A 15426-nucleotide genomic window follows, 5' to 3' on the forward strand; every position below is an offset into this window, starting at 1 on the left:
CAACATTCAATTTTTTTAATGAAATAATAATAATCAAGGAAAAAATAAACCTATATATATATATAGGAACAAATGTGATGATTTTCTTTTTACTCTATATTTATATCATAGTGTGTTACTTTATATATATATATATGTATGTTGCAATCGATTCATCACTATTATTTTATTTTTTGAATATTCTCCTTAAATTTGCTGTCATTTGGAATTTAATATATTATATATTATATATATCATACCTTGTAGTGGTGATATTCGTCAATTGCAAAATGCATCTCCATTGCTTCTATCTTTTATCCTTTCTGTGTGTTGCATGTAATAATTGTCAGATATGACTTATAATTAAGGGTCCTACTCCACTATTATAATAATAATCAACACACTAGGAGTTTTGTTCAATCTTCTCCAAATCCAAATCGAAGAATCTCTTTCTTCTTAGGAATCGTACCAAATCTACATCAAGTTCTCAATCTTCTCCAGCTGCGTACACCTTCTCCCGGCGCATATTTCCGTATTCAAAGCACTCTTCGCTCCCCGCACCTGCCTCCATTTCTAGGGTTCCGCCTTCTCGAAGCTTCGCCACCGATTCGGAGGCCAGAGACTCCAGTGAGTACGATGTCGTCGTCGTCGGAGCTGGACCTGCTGGCTTATCGGCCGCCATACGCCTCAAGCAGCTCTGCCACCAGAAAGGAGCTGATTTATCGGTGTGTGTGGTGGAGAAAGGTGCTGAAGTAGGTTTGTTCCATGCTACTCTCAGTTTAATTGCTTAATTAACTTTGATGTAATCGTGAACTGTTAATTATTAAGTTAATCTTTATATGTTATATGTAATTAGGTGCTCACATTAAACGGATTTGAACCTCTCCCACAGTGGAAGCAGGAGGAGGTGCATTCTGTTTGTTGAATTTAGTTACAGTTTATGAGTAGTTTTAATTTGTGAATCAACACCCCGTTTTCTTGACAAGCTTTGGTTTCTCACCAAGAATCGTGCTATTGCTCTCCCGTCTCCTTTTCACAACAAAGGCAACTACGTAATAAGGTTTTATGACATTCAATTCATTCCATCCTTTTGCCTTTTATATTTATAAAATCATGGATTCTGTTCTTTCCTTTTTTTTTTTAATGAACTAAATAAGACAAAGATTAAGGGTGTGTTTGGCAAATACGTTAGAGAAGAAAAAGCACGTTTAGACTTTTTGAAAGTTTCAATTTTTGGTTTGACAAATTTTTTATTCATGAATGTAGAAGTGATTTTACATTTAAAATTACGTTTTATATGAACCTCTTCTTCTATTATTTATTATTTTTATTTTTTGTTAATTATTTGTTTGACATTATACATTTTTATACTTGTGATTTTTTTTGTATTATTTTTTTATTATCTTTTATAATATAATTTTTTATCCCATTAAATAAAGTAAATTAAATAAAAAATTAATTATAAATAATAATAATAATAATAATAATAATAATAATAATAATAATAAATTATAGCATATTAAAAAAGAGTACTAAGAGTACTAAAAATATACTATATAAAAACTATCATAATTTTTTTTTTATTTATTTCGATCATTACCAAGGTAAATATTTAATTTTTTTTATTATTCTTAGTACTCTCTAAAATTTACATTTTGTTAGTTTTAATTAAAAATATATTTTATCAACTTTTATATGTTACTTTAATTTAGTAAATAAATATTAATTTTATTATAAAATAAATTAATAATATTTATTCAAATATCTAAAGTAAAATGATAGAATAATATAAAATATTATTTAAATTGATGTCTCTTTTTAATAATTTTTTATCTAAAAGTAATTTTGAGTAGTATAATCTAAACAATATTTATTTTACTATAATCTATTTTTATATAAAATCACGTTAACACAAACTTACTTTTCATCAAAATCAAGTTTACAAAATTAATTTTATCAAACTTCCATTTACAAATTATAATCCAAACACACGTCAGGTACACCATAATAGCAGAAAATCTTCTTAAAGAGACTATGTACGTAACATGAAGTATGAACTTATATACAAGCATCATTTCACTACATAGCTATCAAAAATAAGTTCAGCACAGGTTCCAACAGCATTCTCATCCATTTCACTACATAATAGCTATCAAAATAAATTGAATAAACTATCAAAATAAATTGAAAAATAATTTAAGCTAGACTCAAAAAAATATGAAATTGAGTTTAATCCAAAACCAGCTCAAAAAAATTTATTTGCAAATCAAGAAATTCTGTACATCCAAAAAAATATGAAATTTTGATATGGAAGTAAAATGAGTAATATACTTTAATATTATAATTTTTTATTTTTTTAAAATTGTAGGAGTACACAAATCAAACCATCTGATTTGTATTTAAAAAATTAAAAAAATTCGGAGTACACAAATCGGACCCTCCAATTTATATTTAAAAAGTTGAAAAATTTTTAAAGTATACAAATTGGACCCTAAAATTCGAGAGTACATAAATCGAACCCTCCTATTTGTGTTTAAAAAATTGAAAAAATTTAGAGTACACAAATTGGATGGAGCTCGAGATTCAGATTGAAACCCTAGAGAAAATGAGATGCACAATGGGAAAGATAATGGAGGAGAGAGATGGGAATTTGTTCGGAAAATGGAAGCGAAAGGATAAGATAGGGTTTCTGTGTGTTTGAAGAGAGAGAACATGAGATCTGAATTTTCATAAAAAGAAAGAGAGGAAAAAAAAAAAAGAGAAAACAGATAGGGAAAGCTTCCAACTCAATACATCAAATTCATGGAGTGAAGAAATTGTCCTAAAACTATACCCCAAACTAAACAAAAAAAAAGTAAGAAAGACGACAAAGAGACCGAAACCCAAGAAAGAAGAAAGAAAGAAAACAAAACAACGAGGAAGCCAACGAAGAATGACGACAAAGTGTGTGTTTAGATTATCGTTTGGTATAAAATTGATTTTGTAGAATTGATTTAGATCAAAAGAGAGTTAGTACTAACGTAGTTTATGTTTGATAATTTTTATTCAAAATGAATTATAATAAACTAAATATTGTTTGGAACATTATTCAAAATCACTCTTAGATAAAAATTACAGAAAATGACATCAATTTAAATAATTATTTTATGTTATCTTATAATTTTATTTTAAATATTTAAATAAAATTTAATATTTTTTTAGTATTCTCAATATTTCTTTAGTACTCTAATAAAATTAATAGAATCATAATACAAAATTAAAAAAACTTTCAATTAAGAGGTTCCGGGTTCGAATCTCCTATCTTTGGTAAAAAAAAAAGAACTCATATAAAAGAACAAAAGTTTTATAAAAAACAATAATATGCATAAGAGAGTATTAGAAAAAAGTATTATAAAAAAATAATAAACATATAAATAATGAAGGACATAATTAGTACATATAACATAAATAAACGTGGATTGAAGACAGAAATCACTTCTCCGTTTACCAAGTCAAAACGAAGAAAGACGGCTTTTTTACCCAAATCCCCCCAAAAAAAAGAACGAACAAGTTCATCACCAAATGGTTGAGGGGGAATTCAACTCTAGAGTTGTAGCTCCGGCGTGCCTGGGTCTTCATTGTTCTCGGCAGAGTCTTCAGCCCGAGGGTGTTCATTCTCCTCCTCACTAGAGAAGCAATGTCCAAGAAGCGAGCCCAAGTGTAAGGCGCATCAATGAAGCCACTGGGTAGGCTGAGGACGCCGAAAAATCGGTAGAAGTGGTCCGAAGCGCTACCTAACGCGGTGGCGAGACACCGCAAGTAGAACTCCTACGAAGAGCCCGAAGAAAAACTTCAGTAGGTCTTCATCTTCCATAAACGGCCACGTGAGTGTTATGTTGAAAAAGCCGAGCGGTGATTCCGACGCGCATGGTGATACAGACAACTCTAGCAAGGGATTTCAAAATCAGTAACACTTTCTAAGGATTCGGAGTTGTTGGAGATGATATTAAGATGGTATCTAATGGCTCACAAAAGCAAGCTGTAACTGATTATGGTTGAATAACTATAGTTAATTTATTTACCATATTGAGTTAGGTTTTAGTAAAGTTAATTTTCTAATAGCTATAAATAATGGATAACAATATGTACTCCCTTATACTCAGTGGTTCGTTTTCAATTTTAGGTTTTGTATTTGTTCATATGACAAATCTACTGAGTCTTCTTCTTCCGCCTCAATATTATTTTCTTCACTAAAATCAGATCTAGACCACGATTTCTTCATGGTGCGATGAGCGTGGAAGATCGTGAAAGAGGTGAAGTTTTGGCCACAAATACAGTATTGAGTTAGCATCAATGGCCGACACTCCTTCCGACCTAATGTCGGGGATAAATCACGGGTCACGTGAGAACCAGGAGCTTTCAGCTGGTGAGCTTCGAAATCTAGCTCGCATTCTAAGCCAACTCTCGAGTTTGCAGCCACAGAGCGCTAAATCGAGTACCAATCTGCTTGCGGATCCAGCAAGTGTTTACTTCCTACATCCACGTGAGAATCCTGGAGTTTCTATTGTCCCAATTGTGCTGAATGCTAAGAACTACAATTCCTGGTCAAGAGCTATGAAATTAGCGCTGAAATCAAAGAATAAGATAGGCTTTGTTGATGGAACCATTGTGAAACCAAATAAAAATGATCCTGCATATGTAGCATGGGATAAATGTAATACTTATGTTGTTTCTTGGTTAAGTGCATGTTTGGGCGCCATTATTTTGTTAAAAAAAGATCTTTTTTCAATGAAAAAATATCTTTTTTTTTTTTAACGTGTTTGGCAAATTTCTAGTAGTAAAAGTAAAAGCACTAGTAAAATAAAAAAAAGATCTTTTTTGAGAAGCTGTAATTTACATCTTTTTTTAAAAGATTTTTTTTCCTTAAAAAAAAGATGTTTTTCATGTAATAAATGAACAAAAAAGTACTTTTATACTGTTATACCCAAACATAATTGATAGATAAAAAGACCTTTTTACATGAGATATCCAAACATAAAATTACTTTTACTTCTCTATAAGATCTTTTAAAAAAAGATAACTCAAAAAAAGATCTTTTTTTAAAAGCTCACCCAAACAAGTCCTAAATCTATCATTGAGTGCTGAGATTGCACAGAGTGTTTGAAGCATAGGTATTATCATGGAGACAGATATAGGATTGCTGAATTAGAAGAAGAGATGTATGCTATGAAACAAGGGAATCTAAGCATAACAAATTATTTTACCAAGTTGAAGGCTATTTGGGAAGACATTGACAGTTTCAAACCAGTTCCACAATGCAAGGAATGCTATGAAAAATGTGACTGTGGCTTAGGAACCATGAGAGATTATGGCTTAGGAACCATGAGAGATTATCGAGATGAAACTTATGCAGTGAGATTTTTAAGAGGATTGAATGAACAGTATGGGACTGTGAGATCCCAAATCATGCTGATGAAGCCTCTTCCAGACATCAATGAAATTTTTTCTCTACTTATTCAGCAAGAGAGACAGTTTAATGGATTAGATTTGGAGACTCAGAACTTTACAGCTTTGGCCAATTCAATTCATAATTTCAACAAAAATTCAAGCAATGTTTCTAGAGGAAGAGGACGAGGAACCCGTGGAGGTAGAGGTGGAAGAGGAGGAAGAAATTCAGCACCTAAGACCTGTTCTTATTGTCACAAGTCAGGGCATCTTGTGGATACTTGTTACCACAAACATGGATTTCCACCTCATTTACAGAGGCAGAAATGGCCACGAGAGACTAGCAACGGAGCTATGGCTAATCATATTGTTGCTGGAATTGAAGAGAGCAGTACCAACAATATCAAGCAGGACAAGGAAGCTGATGGTCCATCCCAATTCAATCAGAGTTTGAGAGATGCACTGATTACCTTTCTTCGGCAGGAGTGTGCACAGTCATCTCAAGGAGCAAGTGTGAGAGATGTCAATCAATCAAATGCAGGAAGTGGAGGTATACCTTTAGAGACTTATACACTTTGCATGAGCTCTCATATTGCACGATTATTGTCAGTAAAAACCTTTTTCTCAAATTCTTGGATGCTTGATACAGGAGCTACTGATCATGTATCACACTCATTGCATTTTTTTACAAATTTTAGATATATTAGGCCGACTCTGGTAAAATTACCAGATGGAACACACACAACTGCAACTATAAGTGGAACTGTGGTATTTTCAGCTACATTCTATCTCACGGATGTGCTGTACATACCAAGTTTCAACTTCAATCTTTTATCTATTTCGAAACTTACAAAAGGCCTGCATTGTGAATGTGTTTTTACTGACAAACTTTGTAAGACAAAGAATCGGACCTCTTTGAAGATGATTGGCACAGCTAGAGCAAAACATAGATTATACATGATGGATTTTCCTGCATTAGAGTTAGCACACAAGGACAACATGAAAAATACAACATACAATAGGAGTACTAGGATCCTAGATCCACAAAGTCATAGTGACAAGATTTTACTTTCTTCTAATCTTAGGACAGCAAATTTGGTTACACAAACTTCATGTTTTTCTGTTGAGAATTTATGAAATTTTAGATTGGGTCATGTACCACAAAACAAATTTGATATTATCAAACAAATATATTCTTGTGTGCAGTTTCTTACATCTACTTGCTCTAAACCATGTGATTTTTGCCATTATACCAAGCAAAAACGGTTACCATATACCCTTAGTGAAACAACAAGTTTAAACAGTTTTGATTTAATACATATTGATATCTGGGGGCCAATGTCATTTATTTCTCTACAAGGTTATAAATATTTTTTAACTGTAGTAGATGATAAAACCAGATTTGTATGGATTTATTTCATGAAATTAAAGTCAGAGGCCAGCAGTTTAGTTCAGAATTTTGTTGCTTATGTGAAAACTCAATTTAATTCTCAAGTAAAGATTATTCGAACTGACAATGGTCCTGAGTTTAAACTTGATATTTTTTATAATTCACAGGGTATAGTGCATCAAACATCATGTGTTGAGACACCTCAACAAAATGGTATTGTTGAGCGGAAATACCAACATATTCTCAACATTGCAAGAGCATTAATGTTTCAATCATCCTTGCCAAAAAAATTTTGGAATTTTGCTATTGGTTTAGCTGTTCATTTAATTAATAGACTTTCGACTCCAGTTTTAAAAAATAAAACCCCTTATGCTACCTTATTTGGCAAGGATGCGGACATCAGTAACCTTAAAGTGTTTGGATGCTTGGCTTTTGCTTCAACGTTAATTCATGGACGAAAAAAATTTGATAAACGAACACGAAAGAGTATTTTTCTTGGTTACCCACCTGGCACAAAAGGATATATTTTGTTTGATATTCACACTAGAGAACTATTTTTGTCTCGAAATGTGGAGTTTTATGAACATTATTTTCCTTATAAATCCTTTCATCATGACATGACCAAAAATTTTATAAGTGCTTCTTCTCTACCTATTGCTGATTCTAATTTTAATGAATTTGATCTTTTCACTTATGATTCTTTAGATGCATTTCATCCATCTCATGTAAATATTGATTCTTTTCATGATCCTAGGGACCCTACCTCACTCACTGATTCACATGTAGTTTCTACTAGTCCACCAAATAATGCATCATCTAATTCTCATTCAAATGATAACATGCATTATCAGGATCTTAGAAGATCAATTCGTACACATAAATCACATTCTTATCTTCAAGATTATCATTGTATGTTACTTAGAACAGGAAGCTCTAGTAACCAATCATGTTCTAAGCGATACGGTCTATGTCACATGGTGGATTATGGGAAGCTATCCCCTACCCATAGAGCCTTTTCCCTAGCAATAACCACAACAGTTGAACCGAAGACTTATGAACAAGTTGTGCAACACGAATGCTGGAGAAATGCAATTAGTGCAGAATTGCTTGCTCTTGAGACGAATAAAACTTGGTCTATCACTTCTTTGCCTCTTGGAAAGCGCCTCATTGGATGCAAGTGGGTTTTTAAAGTGAAGTTTCACCCAGATGGTAGTGTTGAACGCCACAAAGCACGTCTTGTGGCTCAAGGTTTTCGTCAAAGAGTTGGCTATGATTACTTTGATACATTCAGTCCGGTTGTAAAAATCACTACTTTATGACTTATTCTTACTCTTGCTGCGGTACATGATTGGAAACTTCACCAATTAGACGTCAATACAGCGTTCTTGCATGGTGAGTTGCAAGAAGAGGTTTATATGAAACCCCCCCCCCCCCAAGGTCTCGATATTCCAAATGGTGTTGTTTGTAAGTTGAATCGTTCTTTATATGGCTTGAAATAAGCAAGCGGTCAATGGAATTTAAGATTAAGTGGTTTTCTTCAGCAACATGGCTTTATCAAGTCTCCTCATGATCACTCTTTGTTCACCAAGCACACTAACCTCGGCTTGGCTATTATTATTGTTTATGTTGATGATCTTGTTTTATCTGGAGATAATCTATTTGAAATTGAAGCTATTAAAAAGGCTCTTGATGCTGAATTTAGTATTAAGGACTTAGGCCGGTTGAAATTTTTTCTTGGAATAGAAGTTGCTCGTAGTTCTGAAGGGATTGCTTTGTATCAACGTAAGTACACTCTTGATTTGCTTGAGGAATACGGTATGTTGGAAGCTACACCTGCTTCAGTTCCTATGCTGTATAATGGGAAACTTTCTAAGGAAAGTGGCACAAGATTACAAGATCCATTACAATATAGAAGACTGCTCGGACGACTCCTATATCTCACCAATACTCGTCCGGATATTGCTTTTGCAGTTGGGAAGCTCAGCCAATTTTTGGATTGTGCAACTGATGACCATTACAAGGCAGCACTACATGTTCTTCGATACATCAAGAAATCTCCTTCTAAGGGTCTTTTCTTCTCTTCAAATAATGATCTCAAATTGACTGGTTATGTTGATTCGGATTGGGCAACTTGTTCCGATACCCGTCGATCAATAACTGGGTATTATTTTTTCTTAGGTTCTTCATTAGTGTCTTGGAAGAGTAAGAAGCAAACAACTGTAGCATGTTCTTCCTCAGAAGCTGAATATCGTGCCATGGCACAAGTAACTCGGGAAGGTCAATGGCTTCTTTATCTTCTTAATGCCTGCCATGTATCTCATCCTCACCCAATCAATCTCTATTGTGACAATCAATCTGCGCTGTACATTGCAGCTAATCCGGTTTTTCACGAAAGAACCAAGCACATTGAAGTAGATTGTCACATTGTTCGTGAAAAGTCTCAAACAGGGGTGCTGCAATTGCTACCTATTAAATCAACTCATCAAACGGCTGATTTACTTACTAAAGCGTTATCACCGGGTGTCTTTGAACCTTTACTTTTCAAGTTGGGCATGCTTGACTTACACGCCCCACTTGAGGGAGGATATTCTGATGATAAGAGGATAAATGTTTCAACAAGCCTTAATTCAAGGGAGGATGATAATAATGTTGCTGAACTTGCAACTAATTCAATCAGTTTCAACTTGAGGGAGGATGTTGGAGATGATATTAAGATGGTATCTAATGGCTCACAAAAGCAAGCTATAACTGATTATGGTTGAATAACTATAGTTAATTTATTTACCATATTGAGTTAGGTTTTAGTAAGGTTAATTTTCTAACAGCTATAAATAGTGGATAACAATATGTACTCCCTTGTACTCAGTGGTTTATTTTCATATGACAAATCTACTGAGTCTTCTTCTTCCGCCTCAATATTATTTTCTTCACTAAAATCAGATCTCGTGAACAAGGTATCGCTGCTGCATGTCTTTATATATATATATATATATATATAAACAAAAAACAAAAAAACAACAAACTAAGACCGCGTATTTCTAAGTGCTACCTTTGGTGGATAATGTTAAGCCCTCCCTCGAGTTTCCTTCTTCTAACCCCCTTACCCTCTTCAAACTAAGTAATCTAATAACCTCTATCCCTAGTACGACAGATATCAAGGTTGATATACACTAATTCAGGCAATGCTATTCTGGCATTAGCTTCAAATGCCATTCATCTGCTTTGGAAGTGGCCGCGAAGTGACCGTAATTCTTCTGGTAAGGTGTGATAATATGTGAAGTTACTTATGCCAACTGATTACTTATGATTTGGGGACTTGGGAATGAATACATGATGTTTACATTTCTTTGTATAGGCCACTGCCAGTGTGCCACCTCAACTATGGCAACCTTCAAGTGGCATCCTGATGACAAATGACATTGCTGTTCCTTGCTTTGCTCTTTCTAAAAATGATTCTTATGTAATGTCAGCATCAGGGGGGAAGATTTCTCTGTTCAATATGATTACTTTTAAGGTGAGCTATAAGTCCTAGTCATTATCGTTATTCAAGACTGTATTTGGCTTGTAACTGATCAATTTCAATCTTGGCCCAAGTGCAGACAATTACTACTTTCATACCTGCACCACCTGCTGCAACCTTTCTTGCTTTCCATCCTCAGGATAACAATATCATTGCTATAGGCATGGATGATTCGTGTAGATGAGGTATGTTTGTTGTTCATAAATTGTTTCTTCCAACTTATGATTTGTGTAATTTGGTGTTTATGCATAGCCTTCTTATTTGCAGGTTAAAAGTAAACTCAAAGGCCACACTAAAAGAATCACAGGTCTTGCTTTCTCTCATGTATTGAATGTCCTAGTTTCTTCTGGGGCAGATGCTCAGGTAATAGTCGTTCAGTGTAGATTTGCCTCCAGAATGTGTTTGATGATTAAATTGCATTAAAGGAACTAGTTTTGGAGATCCAAATAGTTCTCATCAATTAATGGCCTACTTTGAGCTTGATGTTGGCAATGTGATTCTCATTAGTTGTCATATGGGAATTTATTCATCTACTGTGCAGATTTGTGTGTGGAATACTGATGGATGGGAGAAACGGAAGACTAGATTCTTGCAACTTCCTGCTGTGAAGGACTCAACCAGTGCAGGCAGATACACGTGTACAGTTTCATCAGGATCAGATACGCTTCTTGGTTGTACATGAAACGCAGCTTGCAATTTATGAAGCAACAAAACTAGAATGTCTAAAGCAGGTAAATTCATTTAGCTGAGTTTTATATTTACTGCACATATTTATTTAATTGGTCTTTTATCCGATACATTTTGCTAAATTGCAGTGGTTTCCACAAAGTTCTGCTGCACCTGTATCGCATGCAACTTTCTCATGCGATAGTCAGCTCATATACGCCAGCTTCTTAGATGCAACAGTCCGTGTGTTTAGTGCTTCAAACCTCCGATTACGCTGTCGAGTCAATCCTTCTGCATATCTTTCTGTAGGTGTCAGGTAATGCCCTGTTTGATGGATGTTTTATCTAAGTTTGCAAGACATTTCTTTCCTTGCATTATTAATTTGTTTCTCAGTTATAATTTTGTAAATACAGAACATTTTATAGGTACAAATTTCATGTAGAATTGTTTAATTTGTAATCGTTATTCATTCTCTATTGGAAGCAAGCAGCTTGAATGCTTGATACTCCGCTTTTAAGTCCTTCAAAGTCCACAGTAGTTGTATTTCAACCTGTATCATCAGTTACCTCTTTTCAGCTATTCTGTTTTATGGTATAAAGACGATCTGGTTGAGGTCGGTAACATTTTACACTTGTTGTCTGTGCCAGCAGTTCTAACGTGCAACCGCTTGTAATCGCTGCACATCCACAAGAACCAAATCAATTTGCGGTTGGACTTTCAGACGGTGGAGTGCATTTGTTTGAGCCCTGGAGTCTGATGGAAAATGGGGCGTGCCTCCACCCATTGAGAATGGGTCAGCAAGCAATGCAGCAGCTGTCTCAGTTGGTGCTTCTTCAGAAGAAGCTGCCCAGAGATGATCCAAAGTCACAGCCAAATGATGATATTTATAGATGTAGGATATGTTGAGTACTTCCGCCAAGTAACATTGGTTGGTCCATCTCCATCCTAACTTGTTCCTTTTTGTGTAGTCATATTAAGTATAAACTACCGTTGGTTTCTAACTTGGCTAATCTTATCTTCATCTTCTTTATTGCCAACACTGATTTGATAATTTAGCAATAGATTTACACTTGCAAACCCAGATGAATTACAATGATTTTACATGAAAATAAATAAAGATTTGCGCCAAGCAGTGACGACTCGAACAATAAGTCAACAAACATTATGGTATATACATGTAAACGTACGTACAATCAGGATATAATAATCCTAAGTCCCAACTAGTCTTCGGGGCGAAAGCTTATGAGATTCGGTAGATATTTTGATTGAAGTTCCTTAATGTCATTTGCTGTCACCTCTAATGACTGCATTGACAAAGACCTCATTTGGTTGGGTAAAACAAACAACATTAGAACTGCTGGCACAAACAACTAATTTTTGGTTGGGTAAAACAAAAGCAACAAATGCAATGTATGAGATAAAAATTTTGTTTGAAGTTCCGAACTTTTTATTTGGTTAGATATATTAATTTTGGTAATAAGTTAGCCAAGTTAGTTTTACAGATTTAAATTTTTTTTAAAAAAACTTTTGAATTAGTTTTTTTTCTATATAGACGAATAATTTGAGTATTATTTATCAAATAATGAGGCCTAAAGATTATGAATTACTATATTTTTCTTTTTCTTTTCTTGGGATAAAAAATTGTTGCGTATATAAATTAAAGCCATTTTCTTGTATGATAATATCGTTACACAATGCTGCTACGGTACTAGAAGGCTGTAGGGGTACGTGGATGGGAAAACATTATTGTAGTGTGGTGGAGGAGGGAGGCCGAAAAACCTAGTGACGCCGGGTAGCTTAACATAAACGGCACTATAACAATATCTTTCCAGCCACGAGTACAACTTTCTACTACAATTCTAGCAGCATTGTGTCCCATCACCGCCGTTACTGCCGCCACCAAGTCTTGGTCGCAGCTACTTATGGGTGCTTCCTGGATTATGATGTTAACGGGCGTCATATATGATATCATATAGACTAGAAATATGATTACATATATATCAATTATTAAAGTCAATTGAAGACAGATTTATTTAATTTCTTCATATATATGTTTTTGTGCAATTGTATGATGCAAAGTGCAAACAAAAAGCTTGCAAATCGCAAATCAAGCAAAGCGAATGATGCATAACATGAATTTTTTTGTTTCGAAAAATCAAATTAAAATCATATTCCCGCTAAGTTTTATTATTATTATTTTAATATTATTTTATTTTATTTTATTGATCCAAGAGATAGCCACCACCAGGCACAAGCCCACCAAAACATGTGCCCTCCAACCCCTTTTATGCTATGCTGTTTAGTGAGTAGTTCTTTTTTGGCGGTTATTAATTATTGTTTATTAAATCCTGTCCTTTGTTTTTGTTTATTTGTAGCGCGTAGCATATGGCAATTAAAAATTAACACTAGAGTTATATTAGAGTATTTATTAAGAATGTACAAGCATAAACAGTTAACGAAAAAAATAATATATAAAAAATTATTATTTGTTATTGTTCAATGAATTGCTATATGCATAAGACCGAATTTAAACTTCTGATATTTGTTTAAGTGGATAAATGAACTAACCACTAAACTAACTTAACTTGGTTTATGAAAAATTATTTTCTTTAAGATTACTTGTTAATCAAATTCAAATCGATAATATTGGATTCTTATTAGGGCTGCACACGGATCGGATCGGATCGGATATAGCCTAAAATTCTATCTGATCCGCACTGCACTCATCGGATCGGATTGGATATCGAGTATATCCGCATAATTAAAAAAAAAAAACTATTTTAAAATTCTATTTGGCTATTTTTACAAAAAAAATATCTATAAAATTCATTTTTCACCTGTTTAAGCCTATTTACTCCTAAAATATTATCAATAAAAGTTCTCTTGAATAACCAAAAAAAATAATAATAACACAAGATTTAAGTTTAATTATTCTAAACTGAAGTACAACATAAAAAATAAAAAACAAGATATCATAAAATTCATAAAACAACACACTAAAATTCATATCACATTAGGGTTTACTTTCTTAAACTATGCTATTTATATGAGATGTGCGGATATGCGGATTTGCGGATCGGATCCGCGGATATCACTTCTAAATCTGCAATCCGATCCGATGGCTCTGCGGATCAGATAATATCCGCAAAATTCGAATCGAATGCGGATAATTACCGCAGATATACGAATATTATCCGATTCATGTGCAGTCCTAAATTTCTTATCTTTGTCCTAGAAAATTCAACAAATTAATTCCCTGGTTAGGAATAGTAATGGAGTTTCGTGAAACTATTATGATATATATATATATATATATATATATATATATATTAACTATTAAAATTAGTCACCAACATAAATTACAAATTAGAATATAAATATATATTAAAAATAAATTAAAATACATATATATTCATACATAAATATATTGATAATTAATTTTAGTATATAAATAATATTTTTATGGTGAAATTGTGTACTCTATTTCCGTCGCATATCTATTAAAAAAAATGTATCGTATCTTTTTTCTATCTCCATTACAGGTTTTTATTTTTTAGTCATCATAGGAGAACCGAATCTTCACTAATGTCATGGGTATTAAAATTAATCTTCAAAAAAGATTAAAAAAAAAACGTACAAAATAATAAACATAACATTATATAATTTAACATAACATTATTTAAAAAATCAAAATTCATAATCTATTTATTAAATCATGATATTACATGTACAAACATTTTTTATAATTAAGTTTAATTAAATTGGCGCAAATTTAGCAGAAAAAAATGTGTACATACGTCATCACTTTTCCTTTTTCACGTTTTTTGCAACACATAAATTTTTGTTCGAGAGCATAAAATTTTATTGATATAGCAAAAAAAAATTATATATAACACAAAAAAATTTACACATGCACAAATTTATTAATATAGCATAAAATTTTTTGCACATAATACGTAATTTTTTGCTACGAATGTATTTTGTTAGTTGGGCGAGTCAATGTTCTAAGTATGTGATCTTTTAAAAATTTATGTACTGCACATCAAAATTTATATGATATGCACCAAAATTTTTGTGGTTACATCAAATTTTATGTGATGTGTGTATTTCTTTGGTTGAGTGTCAATATTTTAAGCATGTAGTCTTTAAAAAATTTATGATGGATACTAAAATTTTTGTGTTGTGTATCAAATTTTTTGTATTGTACATATTTGGGATAAGTATGGTTTTGGTCCCAAAAATTTTCAGCCAGAGTCGAAATCGTCTCTCGTCTAATTTTCGATTTAGAATCATCCTTAACGTTTTTTTTTTGTATTAAAATCGTCCTTTTTATTTTTTTGGACAAAAATACCCTCACCACTACCAACACAATTACATCCTCTTCCACCACCACCACCAACACTAACACCACCGCCACAACCTCCACCAACAGCACCACCAACACCAT

General features: G+C 33.1%; 1 pseudogene across 1 annotated transcript; it reads left to right on the forward strand.

Moving 5' to 3' along the window:
- Nucleotides 1-273: 273 nt before the first annotated feature.
- Nucleotides 274-12016, forward strand: LOC107612746 (protein TOPLESS-like; annotated as a pseudogene). Its single transcript, XR_015896438.1, has 9 exons — nucleotides 274-735; nucleotides 836-1039; nucleotides 6961-10050; nucleotides 10149-10307; nucleotides 10393-10498; nucleotides 10581-10676; nucleotides 10855-11044; nucleotides 11129-11295; nucleotides 11630-12016. The product of XR_015896438.1 is annotated as a protein TOPLESS-like (transcript).
- Nucleotides 12017-15426: the final 3410 nt, after the last annotated feature.

Source organism: Arachis ipaensis, chromosome B8 (genome assembly GCF_059453495.1).
Source record: "Arachis ipaensis isolate K30076 ecotype BB chromosome B8, ASM5945349v1, whole genome shotgun sequence".
NCBI classification, from domain to species: Eukaryota; Viridiplantae; Streptophyta; class Magnoliopsida; order Fabales; family Fabaceae; genus Arachis; species Arachis ipaensis.